The sequence below is a fragment of the Bidens hawaiensis genome, unplaced genomic scaffold (assembly GCF_021521415.1).
Source record: "Bidens hawaiensis isolate Kalapana, Puna unplaced genomic scaffold, B.hawaiensis_p1.1 tig00050220_1, whole genome shotgun sequence".
In the NCBI taxonomy this organism is placed as follows: Eukaryota; Viridiplantae; Streptophyta; class Magnoliopsida; order Asterales; family Asteraceae; genus Bidens; species Bidens hawaiensis.
Window position 1 is genome coordinate 102,153 of NW_027506146.1, and position 19,263 is coordinate 121,415.

At 40.5% G+C, this 19,263-nt stretch overlaps 1 pseudogene; it reads left to right on the forward strand.

The window, feature by feature from the left end:
- Nucleotides 1-36: 36 nt before the first annotated feature.
- On the forward strand, nt 37-18,140 carry LOC143616877 (putative disease resistance RPP13-like protein 1; annotated as a pseudogene).
- Nucleotides 18,141-19,263: the final 1,123 nt, after the last annotated feature.

Sequence of the window (19,263 nt, forward strand, 5' to 3'; positions counted from 1 at the left end):
GGCAGTTGAACTCATTTCTTTCTTTCATTCACATATATCCCTGTTATATAGAGTTTCCTTCATCATCAATCACCACAAATTAAACTAACAATGGCTGAAATCATTGCCACTGAACTCCTGAAAGCTGTGTTTGAGAAGCTAGCCTCTGAAGCCTTGAAGGCATTTGTTCGGTCCCAAGGAATTCATTCAGAGCTCAAGAAACTAGAGAGGACACTGATCCAGATCCAGTCTCTGCTTAATGATGCTTCTCAGAAGGAAATAAATGATGAAGCTGTTAAGCAGTGGCTCAATGGACTCCAACATCTGGCTTACGACATTGATGACATACTTGATGATTTAGCAACCGAAGCTATGCATCCTGAGCACATCCAGCAATATGGAGCCATCACCAGCAAGGTAAGAAGGCTCATCCCAACTTGTTTCACAAATTTATCACTAAGTCAGAGGATGCATCACAAGTTAGATGATATCACCACCAAATTAGAAGATCTAGAAAAAGGAAAGTTGGGCCTAGGTTTGATTGTAAAAGATGAAAAGTCAAAAAGAAGTTATCAAACCTCTTTAGTAGATACACCTGCTATTGTTGGGCGGCAAAAGGAAAAGAAGGAATTGCTCGCAAAGCTATTTGAGGACGGCTCATGTGATCAGAACTTTAGCATCGTGCCCATAGTTGGTATGGGCGGGTTAGGCAAAACCACTCTAGCTAGACTTTTGTATGGTGATGAGGAAGTTAAGAAGCACTTCGAACTCAAGGCATGGGTTTGTGTCTCTGATCAGTTTGATATCTTTAATATAAGTCAAGTTATCTTACAATCCATCAAGGAGGAAAACAAGGAATTCACAGATTTAAATCTACTTCAAATAGCTATTAGAAAGCAACTTAAGGAGAAGCCCTTTTTAAATAGTATTAGATGATGTTTGGAGCGAAAGTTATGAAGATTGGGAGACCCTGGTAAGCCCATTTCGTGCATATGCTCCTGGAAGTAAAGTTATTATGACAACCCGGAAGTTGCAACTGCTGGGTTATGTTGACCTAAACCACCTACACACACTGTCACATGATGAAGCAATCTCTTTGTTTGCTCACCATGAGTTGGGTACAAATAACTTCGATTCACATCCAATCCGCAGGCCATATGGTGAAGGCATTGTGAATAAATGTGATGGCCTGCCCTTGGCTTTAAGAGTACTTGGAAGGTTATTGAGGACAAAGATAGAAGAAGAAGAGTGGAAGGAGCTTTTGAATAGTGATATTTGGAAGTTAGGAAAAAAAGATGAGTTTGTCCCAGCTCTTAGACTCAGCTACCATGATCTTTCAGCATGTTTGAAACAATTGTTTGCCTACTTCTCCTTGTTCCCCAAGGGCTTTGTGTTTTACAAAGTGAATGTGATTTTACTTTGGATGGCGGAAGGTTTTTTGCATGATTCATCTTCAAAAAGGTCAATGGAACGCTTAGGCGATGAATATTTTGAAGAGTTGTTGTCAAGGTCATTAATTCAACATGCACCTTGTTAGGCCCCGTTTTGTATATTTAGTCTTTTGTATTGATTCGGTTATGTATTTGGGCCGATAGGTCATTTTGTACTTAGTTGGGCCACGGTCCATTGTAAAGAAGCCCATTGGGCCTTAGTGTATATGAAATATGCTTCTCATGCATGCCTCCCTATAAATAGGGTGCATGCCATGAGAAACTAAGATTTTTTGGCAATTCTATCTCTTTCTCTCTACTCATCTCTTGGCTCTCTCTCTCACTCACCTCTCTTTAACCGAAAATAAATTCAAGATCCGAGACCTCTTGGTTGCTTAGTGTGATTTCTGCTAGCACTAAGTTAGGTTGATCAAAAGACGTTGTTAGATCCACCCGAATAGGGACCTACAATTGGTATCAGAGCTTCGGCTCACTAGTTGAGGGTTTTTGGATCACAACCTTGGGTTTTGATCTTGAAAAGAAGAAAATAAGTGTTCAAGTGTTCTTGACAAGAAAATCTTCAAAAACAACAAAAACAAGTAAAGTAGAAATATACAAAAAGATTTGTGCTAAAGATTGGGTTACGGGTTCAAAAATTTTGGTCAAAATTGATAAAGAACAAGTTTGCTTCTTATGGCATAAAATTTTGTGCAACAACCTTTGACCTAGTACGGATAAGGTTAGGTGAAAACGGATCCCAAGGAAGATTTGCTTTCAGAAAGATAAAATCCTTTCGCTTCGCTTAGATTCTTTCGCTTCGCTTAGAATCCTTTCGCTTCGCTTGAAGTTGTTTCGCTTCGCTTGAAGCTCTTTTGTGCGAAAAAGTTGACTGTTTTGAAGATTAAGCTTTGTAGAAGGATTGTAACTACTTAGACCATGGCTAGCACTGATTCAGAACTATTGAAGGGTTATTTGCTATTGGAAAACCAAGTAGGAACCCCCACAAAGCCTCCAAAATATATGACCTTAGACGATAACTTTGCAGATTTCAAATGGAGATTTATGAACTATATCTCCTTAACTGAGACTGACTTGTTGAGATGCTTTGAACAAGGTCCTCATGTTCCAGTGACTCGCACTGATGCTAGGGAACAACTTAAGGCTCCAGAAAACTATGATCAAGCAGACAGGGACCTGTTAGCTCAAGATAAGAAGGCTTATCTCATACTGACTGTTTGTCTTTCAAACGAAATCTCTGAAACTCTTCGTGAACACACAAGTGCCAAAGGTCTGTGGGAAGCACTTGTTGAAAAGGTTGAGGGCAATGCCGAAATCAGAGAAAACAAAAAGGCCCTGTTAAAAGAAGAGTTCAACATGTTTAATCATCGTCAAGGAGAAGCTGTTTTGGAGTTGGTAAAAAGATTTGAGAAGTTGATGGTAAGAATTAGGGCTGCAAATGTCAACATTGCAAATGCTGAGGTTAACCACAAGTTGATGAACTCTTTGCCATACAGCTGGAGTACCAATACTGTCACGATCAAGAGAACTACCAATCTAAACATGATGACAAACACTGACTTGATATCCACTTTCAAGTCATTTGAAATGGATGAGCAGATGAGAATGAACAATCATCTCAGTTCACTGAATCAAGCTGGAGTGAGTACTGCCACCTCGATGCAAACTGCTTTTATAAGCAAAGCTTAACCGAACGTGTATCCCGTGACCACTCCCAAGTACTCCTCATGTGTTCCTTCACAACCAACAGCATTCATCTCAACAACAAATCAATCAGATTCTTTAAATACAAGCTCGTTCCAAAAGGCGGTCGACAGTGCAGTTGCCCAAGCCCTAAAAGCTCAAGGGATTTCATTATCTTCAAAACCTCAACCAAGCAAGCCTTCAAGTTTCTGTGAAGCATTACCTATGCTAAATGACTCCAACATCGCAATAGTTCATGCTTTTCTTTCAAGCCATGAAGAGTTGATGAAAGGAAATGTATTGCTACCTCAGTTTGAAGCTGGAGACTTGAGGGATATCAATCAGAAAGATCTTGAGAAGATGGATATCAAATATCAGATGGCAATGGCTGTGCAAAGGGCTACTAACTTCATGAAAACGTACGGGAAGGATAGCTTTAATGATTCAGACAGGAAAAGGATCGGGTTTGACAAGTCAAAGCTGCGTTGCTACACTGTGGTGAGATGGGTCACTTTTCCCAAGAATGCACGAATCCTTCAAAACCTGCCAATGATATTCGTGTGACTGAGGTGATAGAAGAGGAGAATGGCAAGGCTGTAGGAAAAAGGCATGAGATGCAGAAACCAAGCAGCTCATCACAAAGAATTGGAGGTCATCCACACAAGGGCAACTCAAGCTCAAACTCAAAAGCCCCTGTCTCCCAATCGGAGGTCCAAGTTGGTGTGGATTGGGATGATCAATTTCAAGAGCTGCAGAATCCACTTAATATGGCTGGTATGGTTATCACAGACAATGAAGCTTCCTCATCTGCTGCTGCAAGTTTTGATGCGTCACCATCATACAAGGTAAAAAGAAATCTATGCACTGAAGTTTGCGTAAATAAAGTTACATATTATAGATATCTTCAGGACGAAGTTTTGAAAGAAAACGCAAAACTTCGTCAACTAAATGCTGAATATGTAAAGGCTGACAAGATATATGTTGAAAAGATTAAAACACATCACGATGATGTTGCAAATCTTAAATTTAAAATCTTTCAAGGAGAGCACAATGTCATCTATTACAAAGACATTGTAAATAAATTAAAAGATGAAATTGAAAAGTTGAAACTTGATCTTTCTGATAAACGGGAAAAAGAAAAACAAGTTGAAAGGTTTGAGGCATTATCTGAACAATTAGATGATCTTATCAAAGCTCAGAGAAATACTAAAGTTAAAACGAGACTAGGATGCGATTACTCAGCGGTGCCCCCACCATTGAATGATAATTACACTTGCCTACCCCATTTTAGCTATAATACTTCTCCTGATGAAGAGATGGCATATGGTATTGGTAAAATACCAAAACCAGTGAAATTCGTTTCAGCCGCCTCTCCATCAACAGCTCAAATTTCGTCATCTGATAATTCTAACGTCAGCATATCTTGTGTAGCAGGTGATGTAAGTGGTGGAATGGTTAACCAGGATTGTAAATCAAAGGGAGAGTTAGAACCACGTTTTGAATCCTGTGTGGGTCTAACAAAAACCATTAACAATCCTGTTTGTAACAAAGTGTGTGAATCATTGATAGGAAGTTTAATGTCTAGATCAAATGGTGTATTTTGTGAATCATCAAGTGATGATAGTTGTGTAAATGTTTGTAATGAAAGTGAATGTTCCTCTTCTGATTCAGAGTGTGAAACTATATTTGATGAAACTGTCAAAGTCAAGGTTAATGAACAGACCAGTCAAAGCTGCTCATTAATTGATAATAAAATTGAGAACTTAATAAAAGAGAAAGTTAGCTTTGAAAATGAAAAACCGAGCACTTCATGTAAATATGTGCCACCCAAGAAAACTTCATTTTCTCAAAATACAAATTATAGTTCTCAATTTTATGATCAGTGTGATAGTACCTTTTATACTCTCGACAGAAACCTAGGCAATCAAATCATTTTGCATCTCATAATTCAAATGCTTTCAATTATAAGTCAGATAGAGGTCGCCAACATGTTAACCAAACAACATCACCTCATCCCTCATATTTCAGCGAGCAAGATGTCTATAAATGGAACCAAAGAAAATGTTGCTTCATTTGTGGTAATCGTCTCATCTTGCAAGAAATTGCAAGAACTGGCACAAACAACAAAGAGACGTCAACAGTAAGTTTGGTCAGACATTTCCTGGGTATAATGCTCATACCAAGAAAATGTCTCACCAAACTTACTCTTCAGCCAGTGAGACAAATTTAAGATCTAGGAGAACCGAAAAACCCAAGAAACCATTTTGGCTAACCCAAAGAGAAAGAAGGCGGTTAGCTAAGGGTTCTGAAGCTGAAAAGCCTAAGAGCCCTTCAAAGGTTTTCTCAAAGGCTGATCAAGAAGATTTTGTGGTTAAGCCTAAACCAAAACGAAGGCAATCCAGAAAACTTTTCAAAAACCGAGGAAATCATAATTCAAGTTCCTCGAGGGATTGTTCTTCAGATTCTGATTCACCAAAGGATTACATTTTTCAGAAATCATAAAATTAAACTTGGTGATTTTGTGTTTAACCTTCCCGAGACAAGAGTGTCTCGAGAAACCCTCCACTGACTGGTTTTTCGTGTGTAGGGTCAGCCTGGATGGCCTGTCAACAGCATTTGGTACTTGGACGGTGGCTGCACCCGACACATGACAGGAGACGAATCGCTGTTGTTCGACATCAAACCATTCAACGGTGGTCACGTTTCCTTTGCCGGTGATATTGGAGGAGAGATAACAAAACAAGGGAAGGTATCGAATGGCACATTGACATTTATGAAGTCAATCTGGTGGAACAGCTCAACCACAACCTGCTAAGCGTCTCTCAGATCTGTGATAAGAAATTTTCAACCCTATTTACTGAAAATGAATGTCTCATTCTGAAACCAGGTTTTAAAGTCCCTGAATAATGGATTATGATGCGTACTCCGAGGCACAACGATGCTTACATTCTGGACATGAGAAGCAATTATTCCATACGGTCTGCTTCCTACTTGATGTCCAATGCCTCGGAGAACGACTCATCTTTATGGCATCGACGGTTGGGTCATGTCAACTTTAAGAACTGGACAAGTTGGTTAAAGGTGACCATATGAGGGGTTTGCCAGTAAAATCCTTTCACTGTGCTGAAAAATGTTTATCTTGCTCTAAGTGTAAACAGCACAAACTCCCTCATAGGCCCAAGCTTGTCAATTCCATCAATTCCACTCTTTAGTTGTTGCACATGAATCTTTTTGGTCCAATTCAACCTATGGCAATAGGTCGAAAAGCCTATTGTCTGGTTATTACTGATGACTTTTCGCGTTTCAGTTGGACATTTTTGTTAGGGCACAAGGACGAGACGTCACATTTTCTGCTCAGGTTTATTGTGTTGGTTGAAAATCAAACTGATAAGAAGGTGAAATGTATCAGAAGTGACAACGGCATAGAATTTTGCAACAAGGTGGTGAATGAATTCTGTCAAAACAAGGGAATTGTTCATCAACTCACCGCACCTTACACTCCCAAACAAAATGGGGTGGCTGAGAGAAGAACCGTACTTTGGTGGAAGCCGCTAGAACAATGCTCTCATATTCAAAACTACCATTGATTTTCTGGGGAGAAGCCATCAACGCCGCCTGCTTTACCCAAAATCGTGTGCTGCTGAACAAAAGACTGAACAAGACTCCTTATGAAGTCTTCTATGGATTGAAGCCAAGGGTAAACTTCTTCAGAACGTTTGGATGTCCTTGTACCATTCTCCAAACGAATGTTGGAACGACTTCAAAGTTCGCTGAAAAGGCGGATGAGTGCTACTTTGTTGGTTATTCTGCTGACAAAAGTGCTTATCGTGTGTACAACAAGAAATCAAGAGTAATATTGGAATCCTTCAACATTTATTAGCAAGAGTTAAACCCTACTGATGCACACAATGGTCCGGATTGGATGTTTGATTATGAAGGATTGTTCAAGCAGTTTCGTGGAATGTATATGACACCAGCCGCACCAATGGTTTCACCTATTGCTTCTCCACTTGCTCAACCAGATAATGATCAGTCTATCCTGATGCATGCTGTTTTGAAAGATCTTGGACATGTTGACATAGCTGCTACTGCACCCATACTGAATGTACAACCAATGGCTAACCACCACTGAAATGCAAGCTGTTGATGACATGACTGATTATGATTCTGACTCATACATGTCAGCTGACAACAACCAAAATGTTCAAGTCGATCAAGCATATCTGCCTCCTGCAGAACCAAGTGTGGTGGAATCTGTCCCCACACCTCCCTCAGAAGAAGACAATCAAGGTCCTGCAATGGAGACTGATGCATCATGTGGGCAGGTGGAACCCCTTCCGAATGAAACTTCTGATAACACCAACACAACTTCCATTCCAACTGTTGCTGTTCCATTTTATGACAACCTATGGGAAGGTCCCATTGCTGCAGAACATTTGGTTGAACCACAAGAAGATGGAACTGATCCTCAACCAAGTGTTTCTGTCCCTGCGACCACTGTCAAGCATCCCATAGAGAGCCTGTCCATTCAACTTAAGGCCACACCAGTCGAGCATGTCGACCAAATTCCACAGCTGCCAATTCATCGTTGACATCCAACTGAGAACATCATCGGAGATCCATCTGCTGGCATCCAAACACCTAGCACTTCCGGTAACATTAACAGATGTCTTTTTGTTTGTTTTATTTCTCAGGTAGAATCCAAGGACTACAAAGTCGCGCTAAAAGACAACTCCTGGGTAGAGGCTATGCAAGAAGAGCTGTTACAATTTCAGAAGCTGAATGTTTGGAGGCTAGTAAAGAAACCAGAAAATAAAAGGCCGATCGGATCGAAATGGGTGTTCCGAAATAAAAAGGATGACAAGGGGGTGATCATCAGAAACAAAGCCCGGCTTTTTGTACAAGGTTTTGGCAACGTGAAGGTCTTGATTACGATGAAGTCTATGCACCGGTGGCTAGACTAGAAGCAATTCGCATATTTCTGGCATACGCCTCGTACATGAACTTCAAAGTATATCAAATGGACGTGAAGACTACTTTCCTATACGGGAAAGTAAAAGAAGAGATCTATGTCAGTCAACCTCCAGGTTTTGAGGATCCAATTCATCCTGATCATGTTTACCGCCTTGACAAAGCACTATATGGTCTTCACCAAGCACCTCACGCTTGGTACACCACACTGGTTGATCATTTGGTGAAAAATGGTTACAAGAGAGGAATCATCGATCAAACTCTCTTTGTCAAGAAGGTCAACAGTGATTTGATTCTGGTTCAAGTTTATGTAAACGACATCATCTTCGGGTCCACGAATAAGGATCTGTGCAAGGAGTTCTCTGAGGTTATGCAACAGCGATTTGAGATGAGTTCCTTAGGGGAGATGACCTTCTTCCTGGGCTTACAAGTTGAGCAGAAGAAGGACGGGACTTTGATTCACCAAGAAAAGTACGTTCAAGACATTGTTCAGAAATTTGGTTTCAAGGACTCATCATCATTCATGACACCAATCTCAACACGACCTATTCTAGCTCCTGATCCATCAGGAAAACCAGTTGATCAACACCTTTATAGGTCAATGATTGGTTCCCTGATGTATCTCACTGCAAGCAGACCAGACATCATGTTCCCTGTTTGTCAGTGTGCCAGATATCAGTCTGACCCGAGATAATCCCACATGACTGCTGTCAAGCGTATTTTCAGATACTTGAAGGGTAGATCGCGTTTGGGTCTTTGGTATCCAAAAGATTCTCTTTTGGAACTTCATGCTTACACCGACAGTGATTATAGAGGATGCAACTTGGACAGAAAGTCCACATCTGGTGGATGTCAATTCCTGGGAGATCGGTTGATTTCATGGCAGTGCAAGAAACAAGTCACCGTGTCCACCTCCACAGCAGAAGCCGAGTACATTGCTACATCCAAATGCTGCTCTCAGGTGATATGGATCTAGCATCAGCTGCTGGATTACGGTTTGATTTTCTATGGAACAACGATCAAATGTGATAATGAGGCGGCCGTTGCTATTGTCAAAAACCCGGTCCAGCACTCAAAGACTAAGCACATTGACATCCGGATACATTTTATTCGTGATTGTTATGATCGCAAGCTTGTCGACATAAATGGGTCCATACTGATTTTAACTTTGCAGATCTCTTTACAAAAGCTTTCAGTCGTGCCCGATTTTTGTTTCTCGTTGAGTCATTGGGCATGATTTCCTTTCAGTAAATTTTATCGTTTATCTTTTAATTTAAAACTGTAAATATTTTTCAAATATGTCACAATTTTAGAGGAGAAAATGAGTTAACTTTAACTCACCAAAAAGATTTTAAAATTTACTTTTAGTAAAACAAAAATCAAGTCACTCGACTTAACAAAAAGATTTTATTTTAATATATAATATTGATTTCATCTTTACTCCTATTAAAGTAAATTCTAAGAAAATTCAAAAAGAATTATCCCGTTTAGAGGGAGCTCCTGTTTAGAGGGAGTCGGATATTTAAAATTTTCAATCTAGAATTTGATCATGGAAAGTGATAGTACGTTGGTATGTAATGATTCTAGCGCGTTAAAAGAGTAGAACAAAAGGCTACAAGATCATTCATAGATGTGTAGGTAGGCTTGACAAACAAGTAAGTGTCGGGTGATATAAACTTAAACTAATGCCGGTACTAGTGGATATACGATTATGAAGCGGTTGCATGATTCCGTTAAGTCATATTCATGAAGGCAAAAATGTAATACATGTCATACCCAAGCCTCTGTTTACCTGATCACAGTCGTCTTATGAAAGTCAGTGTCAGTTTTAATTTTTTTATTGAGTCAAGTAAAGCGTCAAGAAAAGCAAGAAAAAGAAAAACAAAAGAGTCAGAAAAGAAAAAGAAAATCAAGAAAAAGAGTCAGAAAAGGAGTCATCCCTAGAAATTTTAACTTCTGCTTTATTTCTTCATTTATTTTCGACTCAAGCCTTGGACTTTCTACGTTTGTAGTCATACAAGATCTGATTATTAAGGCCCTGAGTCTTCTGCTTTGTTTTATTTTCTTTCTTTTGTTCAAGCCTTGGACTTTCTCTACGCGATAATATGGTATTATCCGACCTTACGGACTGAACCTCTGCCTTATTTTAATCTTTCTAGATCGAGTCAAGTGTGCAAAACACAAAGTGTCATGTGTAAGGTGTACAGTAAGTCAGTCTGTCAATAAGAGTACTGTGATCAACTAAGAAAGGTCTAAGTCAAGTTGAGGTGATATGTTAACACAAAGTAGGCCTGAGATATGATGGAATCAGTAACATGTCTGATTAAGTGGGACCACATAAGCACCGTGCCTAATTGTACTTTAAACGTATCATTTCTGGCATCAAAACACTTGTCAAGGAGGACAATATCTACAGTCAATGATGAACTTGTGTCACAATAATTTCAAAAAGGTAACGCAATCTAGGGCTTTGCAAATCAATATGATTCCATATCGTGATCATTCTTTGTAAATTAAGCAAAGAAAATACTATGAAAATTAATTTAATATTATTGTTTAAATTTAAAATGTCTTAAATTCTCTGTTTTATTTTGTAAAATATTAAGTATCTGCATAGTTTAATATCTTAAACTTTATTTTTATTTATTTTATCTTTATTTTATTTTATTTTATCTTTAATTTTAAATTTTAATTTTATTTTTGTTTTTAGTTCGGTGTCTTCTTTTATTACGTTTTATTTTGACAAAAGAGATCGTTCGTGCAAATGTTAACGCTTATGGACCAACAAAAGAAAATATTATAAACAATCAAGTGCGTGGTTTCGGTGGGTAAATGTTTTTCGGGTTTGAAAATGCAAATGTTTTTAAAGACCGAGGACTGAGAGTGTATTTTTGGTGAATACTCGTGATGTTTTGACCTTATCGCGAGATAGGCTGACTCTATATATATGGGAAATCCAAAATATCATTCACTATTCACCAAACACTTTTACCTTTACTCTCTCTCTCTTCTCTCTCATCTTCGAACAATCAATCCCTAAATCATCTTTAAATCTTCAACGAGCCAACCTTTTATATCATTATGTCGTTGAATCCAAAGTATCCACCTTCGGTATAACAACTTGAACACTACCGTTCATTCTTTCTTCTTTGTTTCTGGGTTTTCATGGATCAAGACGACGGTTCATAAGAACCGTCGGCTAGATCTAGGACAAATCTTCAAAATCTGTGTTGGTATCTTGCTTAGATTCTGATATCAGAACCTTAGATTGGATTTATCATCATTAAGATTTGCTAGTTTTAGGATTATTTTGTACAGTTTGTAGATCTAGGTTTGACGAGATGTTCAAGGGTTCAATTGACCGGGCAAACAAAAGAGTTTCCGATTAAAATTTTTCAGAAAAATAATTCAGGGCTAGGCGAATTCATTGAAATGAAAAGGGAAGAAAATCTACCAAGTTGAAGTTTTTCGCATAAAAGGTTTTTCGCTTCGCTTGACCATGCGAAGCGAAATAATCTGTTTTCGCTTCGCTTGACCATGCGAAGCGAAAAAGGACTTCATGTGAAATTTTTCACGCGAAATTGTGACACTTAGAGAATTTTTTGAAAAACTTAACCTTGTTAGCTACTGTTCTGTTTTTGAAATTTGAACTGTTTGGACACTTAAACTGCTTTGAACTTGATCTTTGTACATTATGAACTAATTAACTTATAGATTGACTAAAATTAACTTATTAACTTATTAAATCTAAAATATACATAATGATAGTATTAAATCTAATTTATCTAATATGTAAATTCCTAATGCCTATGTATATATCTTGTTTGTTTTGTTTTTGTCTTAATAATGATTCTCATGATCTCTTGGCTTTTAATTTCAGGGTCATAACAACTTCTGTGTTCTCGAGTTGCCTAAGGCAAAGGCTGGTAAGGTGTTCACTCCTATGGTCAAGGGGCTCAAGCAATCACCCCTTGCCTATGCTATCACTGCAAATTCAGCCATTTACTACAAGTGGGTTTTAGACTTCTGGGCGTTCCCCAGGATTGCAGACGATTCTCTGTCCTTCACAACAACGGTTGTAAGAAAGGAATTAACCATCACAGAAGCAGACATTCGAAGAGTATTAATGATTGCTGACCAGCCGGATTACAAGTATGAGAGAGGAAACAAAAAGAAGCTGGAAGATTTCGTTGCTTAGATGGGGTACGACACGGAATGGAAGAGCTTAGAGAAGAGTCATCTATCACCATACTGGATATTTCTCTTCCACATTGTCACTCATTGTTTCACAGACATTCGAGGTGGATTTGATAGCATGAGTACGGACTGGGTTCGTATTATGTCCGCATTGACCAACAAGGAGAAGTTCAATTACTCAAGACGGATATTTTTGTGTATGCTTGCGAATATCAAGAGCGGGGCTACATGGTTGATGTACCCGAGATTCGTGCAGCCGTTGTTAGATGATATGACTCCAGATGTCCAAAGGCCGGGAGCCAAGAAAGCTAAGGACAAGAAATCTCATCCTGAGCCATTTCATGTACACGAGATCAAGGTGTCAGTGTTTGGTGTGTTGTTGAGCACAAAGGGTAGAGGTCATCAGTATACGGGACCACGACCTGGTCCTAAGTTTGGATTGTTTGAGGAAACGGAGCCTGCTGGAAATAAGGCATCTGATGAAGGAGAAGAGGAAGAGGAGCCAGAGGTGGAGACAGAGCAAGATTCTTCAGATGTGCCTGCCGAGGATCGAACAAAGGCAAAGCATGACTTGAAAAGGAAAGAGGCCGAAAAGGGCAAACTGATTGAGCTTGAGGAGGAAGAAGAAGACCAGCCGCCCTTGAAGCGCCTGCGAAAGGTTGGAGACTCCAAGAAGGTTCCAACACTTGTCGTCAAGCTTCCCTCCAAAGGTAAAACCCCCTCCTCTCCTGCAGTCACCAAAGAGGCCCTGGCCCAAGCCCTCAAAACACTAGATGTAACCAAGATAAAAATTCATGCCTACAAGATACCAAAAACCAGAAAGAAAACTAAAGCCAAGAAAACCAAGACCCTACTCAATGACTCACCAGAATCCTCACCCGAACCCTCACCAGCAGACCAACCCATCTCCACATTCCTACCCCAAATCCCATCCTCACCTCCACAACAACCAACCCAAACTGAACCAGAATCCTCCCAAGTCACAACACCACCTACACAACCAATCACCGAACCCACAACCTCCTCGATTTTCAACCCATCCGTCTTCAGCTCACCCATACAAACAACCAGCCTTTGGAGCAAAACAGTCATAACTTCCCCAACCCAATCCACAACACCACCCACCACCACCACTTCATCTATCCCAACCCAATCCTTTACCCTACCTCTGCAAACAACCCAACCTCCCACAATGACCATTACACCACCAACCACAATAATCTCACCCAAACCCATTAGCCGAGGGAAGTCTTCGACAACTCCGGTATACGCTGATCCTATCCTCGATAGGATCGTCGCACTAGAGGAGTCAAACGCTAAGAGGGCGGAACGAGAGATTGTGCTCCTCAAGTTCATCAAAGATATGAAGCAAAAGGCTTTTGAGGATGAAAAGGAAAAGGCAGATCTGAGGGAAAGGATCCGGGTGTTGGAAGAACAGAAAGCAGCAAGCGATGAAATTGCTGAAAATCAGAGGTTATTGACCAACACCTTCCACACCCGAATCCAGAACATGCAAGCGCTGATGAACCGAGAAGCCTCTGAAAATGCCAATCTAAGAGCGGACCACTCAAGACTTGGAGATAGGCTAACTACACTTAAACGAAACTTACCAAGTGCTAGTGCTCTCAGAACTAGCGTAAACAAGAAGATAGAGGATGCAACACGTAGGTGGGATGTTGAGAATGAAGCCACAAACTCTAGAGTCAAAGCTTTAGAGAATCAGCTCACCTGAACTGCTTCCCTGGATTCACTCAGAGCCGGAATGGAGAGTGTTCAAGAGAAATAAAGATGCAAGATCGTCTGAATGAGCTTCAAGTCAAGACAAATGAAGAAATGGTGGGAAAGTACCAAGCGGCCCCAGACCTAATGGGTATTCATGAAGATGATTTTCATGGTTTGGAGGATAGGCTTGATGTAGTTTTCAGAAGCTGGAGAAGGTCTGGTGTGACTTCTCAAGTTGGTGGTTCACGGCCTACCGCGGGTCCTTCTGTGGCCTTGCGAGGAGTTCAGGTCGAGGCTTCTGAAGGTGAGGCGATTGTTGGTCGAATAGTACAACAGGGCGGCCAATCCAGCGGTGTTGGTGGTGGTTATGATGGTGATGAAGAAGATGATGGTGATGAAGAATATGATAATGATGATGAAGAAGATGATGATGATGAAGATGACGACGATGATGTACACGACAGCTTTGATGACGATGATGGTGATGGTGGCAACAGTAGTGGTGGAGATGGAGGGGCCGGGGCGGCAGGAGGTGGAGGTGGAGATAACACTCAATCACCTCCACACTCTCATCACGATGCTCAAGACCCTGCTAACCCCGGTTCAGCCAACAAAGTCAGAGAGGATGACTCACTACTTGAGAGCTTGTATAAAGATATCATCTCTCCGACTCACAATACAGGTGTGATCGATGATTTTATTAATGCATGTATGAGCTTTGAGGAATTCATCGAGAGAACGGGAACGGAGGAGGCAGTAAATGAACAAGGCGATGACATTAACTACTCGCCAAATCTGGATACTCCTCCCGCTCAAGCTTCAGAGGCTCCTACAACCGATCCTGTCATTGACCATCCGCCACAGAAGAAGTGAAAGACGCACATTGTCTCAAGCTGTGCGTCTACCCGCGTGCTCAACTATCTGTATCATGACGACTCGCTGATCGTATACGCAAGGTACGATCAGCGGAATAGCGTTTGGGCCATCAGACGTTACAGTGGGGACCTCATCTATCTCAGTCATTACGAGCTGAAGACTCTACCTAAACTTGATCTGAACTATCTAAAGAAAGCTCTAGGTTATGGTGCTGTTGGAAGTACGCTGGAAAGTTGGGTCCCGACTTATCTACAGCGTCAATCGAGAGTCAACTACAAGGACTTTGAGCCGAATAAGGGTCGCAAGTACAAGAACCCAAGAGAAATAAACCCGGCTACCGGAGAGCCTCGCACGATGTGGAGATACGAGGCGCCGAAAGAATGTCACGAGATTTATCATGGCAAGCCTTATCTTCCCAACACTCTCCGAGACTTCATCGATTGGGAGTTCGACAACACAACCGGCGAGGCCGTCATTCACTGTCGTGATATGCACGAGATACGAGCATGAGCTTATGGGACTACACATTGAAGATGTGAAGAAGCTCTACAACAAGCCGCTGGGAACCATCGAGGATTTGGGATGTCAAAATACCGACCGGATAGTGGAAGCCTTCAACAAGTTCGTGCGTAGACTTGTTGAACTTCCACTAACCGAGGATGAATGCTTGGTATACGACACCGACGGGTTCCAATACTAAAGACTAGAGGGAGATTGTTAGGCCCGTTTTGTATATTTAGTCTTTTGTATTGATTCGGTTATGTATTTGGGCCGATAGGTCATTTTGTACGTAGTTGGGCCACGGTCCATTGTAAAGAAGCCCGTTGGGCCTTAATGTATATGAAATATGTTTCTCATGCATGCCTCCCTATAAATAGGGTGCATGCCATGAGAAACTAAGATTTTTTGGCAATTCTATCTCTTTCTCTCTACTCATCTCTCGGCTCTCTCTCTCTCACTCACCTCTCTTTAACCGAAAATAAATTCAAGATCCGAGACCTCTTGGTTGCTTAGTGTGATTTCCGCTAGCACTAAGTTAGGTTGATCCAAAGACGTTGTTAGATCCACCTGAATAGGGACCTACACACCTGATGATAAATCGTTCATGATGCATGACTTGGCCACATTTGTTGCTGGAGAATTTTTTTTAAGGTTAGACGATCGGATGGTGAAGGATGTTAGGAAGGAAGCTTTGGAAAAGTACCGCCATATGTCATTTGTTCATGAGGAATATGTAGCTTGCTCAAAGTTCAAGCCATTCGAAAGAGCTAAAAGTTTAAGAACATTCATAGCGGTTAGACCAAACGATAGTTGGCGGTGTGCTACTTATCTAGTAAGATTCTAGTTGATTTACTCCCAGAATTACCAATGTTAAGGGTTCTAAGTTTGAGTGATTATTGCATAAGCGAGCTGCCATAGTCCATTGGCAGTTTTAAGCACCTCCGGTATCTTAATTTATCTCTAACCCTAATCACACATTTGCCCGAAAATATCTGCAATCTCTTCAATTTACAAACAATATTTCTATTTGGATGTAAACATTTAAGTAAGTTGCCTAATAATTTCTCAAAGCTTAAAAACTTGCGGCATTTGGAAATTAGAGATACTCCGCTTCTGAATAAGCTCCCTTTAGGGGTTGGCCAATTGAAAAACCTAAAAACACTCTCAAAGATCATTTTTGAAGGAGGCAATGGCTTTGCAATAACCATGCTTAAAGACCTCACAAATCTTACTGGGGGAACTCATATCAAGGGACTGGAGAACGTGGACATGGTAATGCATGCACAAGAGGCAAACTTATTGCAAAAAAGGCTTAGCAGGTTAGAGCTAGAACGGAGTGAGGTGTTTGATGATTCTTGAAAGGAATCTCTTGAAAAGGAGGTTATGTCTGTGTTGAAGCCTCATAGTGATAGTTTGGAAAGGTTTAAAATAATGTCATATGGGGGTATAAATTCCCTAATTGGGTTGGGGATCCATTGTTTCTTCACTTGAAAACTGTGTGTATACATGGTTGTAAAAAGTGTACATCTTTGCCACCACTTGGGCGGTTACCATCACTTAAGATGTTTTTTATTGAAGGCATGGATGAGGTGAAAACTATGGGTTCAGAGTTATATGGGACTGGTCTTGCATTCCCTTCACTTGAATATCTTGAATTACGAAATATGAAAAGGTTGGAAGCATGGTCAACCAATATTGGGAATGTGTCGTTTCCATGCCTACAAGAGCTTGGTATAAGAAATTGTCCTAATTTGGTTCAAGTGTCACTTGAAGAACTACCTACATTGATTTATCTAGAAATATTTGAATGCGATAGCAGCGTGTTGAGAAGGTTGGTTCAAGTAGCTTCAAGAGTCACAGGTTTGGTAATAGAAAGTATTTCAGGGCTTAATGATGTGGTTTGGAGAGGTATAATAAGGCATCTTGGAGCAGTTGAATATTTAAGCATGCAAAAATGTAACGAGTTAAGCCACGTGTGGGAATCCACGGCAAGTAAGGATTTGGATGTACATGAATGTCAAGATTTGGTGAAAATAGGAGAGACGGTGGAGGAGGATGGTTGGTATCTACGCAACATTGAGAACTTGCGCATCTCTAATTGTAATTTCATTCACAACAACAGGATGGCAAAATCTCAAGTTTCTTTGCATTGATGATTGTGACAAACTGTTAGAAAGGAGCTAATATTCAGAGGAGATAACGGCACAAGCATGCCAATGCTTCAAGTGTAGATATAGTTAGCTGGACCTCGTTAAGAGATCTAATAATATACAATTGCCCAAGTGCAGATGCTTCCTTTCCTTGTGGCCTTTGGTCTCCCAACTTGCATAGCCTATACATAGGGGGACTGAAGAAACCCATCTTAGACTGGGGACCACAGAATTTCCCAACCTCACTTGTCATCCTCGGGTTAGCGTGTGGCGAGTCGGACGGAGATGATGTGAGCAGCTGTAGTCAGTTGTCCCATCTTATTCCTTTGTCTTTTACTTCTCTTGGATTACGTAACTTTAAGAAGCTGAAATCACTTTCAGTGGGACTTCAACACCTCACCTCCCTCCAACATCTCAGTTTATGGGGTTACCCAAAGACGACACGCCTACCTGAAATTCTGCTGCCTTCACTTTTGAGTTAACCATCGAAGCATGCCCAAATCTAGAAAAAAAGTGCAGTAGAAAAGGCTCGTACTGGTCCCGCATCTCTGATATCCCTTGCATCATAATAAACCCGGAATTACTTCCTTTTAGTTTTAAACTACGGAACTGATGATTTTGCTTGCTTGCATGCACCCAACAAATTGTAAGTATATATCATTCCAAAATGAGTACATTATTACTTCAAAAAAATGCAAATACAGAATTACCTTTTTTTACTTGATGACACTGGATTAAGATTACTAGTTAAACCCATCACAACTGTTTAAAGGCAAACATGTTAACCAGACGGGCTTTTCAGTATATATCTGTGAAATTCATGTGAATAGAAATTTTATTTTGTCCTAGCTTTCACTCTTATATTTGAAAACTTATAGTTTTGTGATAATATATGATTTGAATTGATGTCGGATAAATAAATCATCATTGTCTGCAGTTACCTGTTTGGTCAAACTGGTTCGGTTCAAATCTTCTTTTCTTGTCTAGTCTAGTCATAGTTTCAAAGATCCACTTAAATCAAAGATGGATTGGTTGTAAGTTGCGGAGCATGTATGACTAATTGGACCATTAACAAGTCGGTTATGTGCAGCTAGCAGTTGGACCAGTGAAAACGGATTGCAATAGCCATTATAAAAATTAAGTCACTTGAGGCCATGGATCACCAACAAGCCATTTTGCTTCCTTTCAACCAATGGGCCGAAATATGTAAGTTCATAAGTATAAAGGTAAGGCTATCAACACATTGTGAATGGAGAATCATTTCCATTAGAAGTGGCTCTAGGCCTTTTCTTTACAAATTTGGAATTGATCTACATATAACATTTGCGTAATTGAGCTCCATTCCATGTTCTTGGGATGGGAGTGCCATCGAGCCTTTCAAGCCGGTATGCGCCCTTTCCCAGGACTTCTTTGATAATGTATGGCCCTTCCCAGACCGGGGCCAGTTTTCCTAGGCGTTCTTGGTTCGAAGCCTCGTTGTTACGCAGTATGTAGTCTCCTACATTGAAGTTGCAGAGTTTTACCCGCGTGTTGTAGTACTTTTGCATTTGTCGCTTGTAGTTCTCTTCACGCACTGCGGCTAAGTCTCTGCGTTCCTCGGTTAGCATAAGGTCCAACCGTCTTTCCGCATCATTGTCTTCTGGCTGAATCAAGACCCTTGGTGAGGGTAAACCAATTTCGACCGGGACCATGGCTTCAGTGCCATAAGTGAGACTGAACGGGGTTTCTCCCGTACT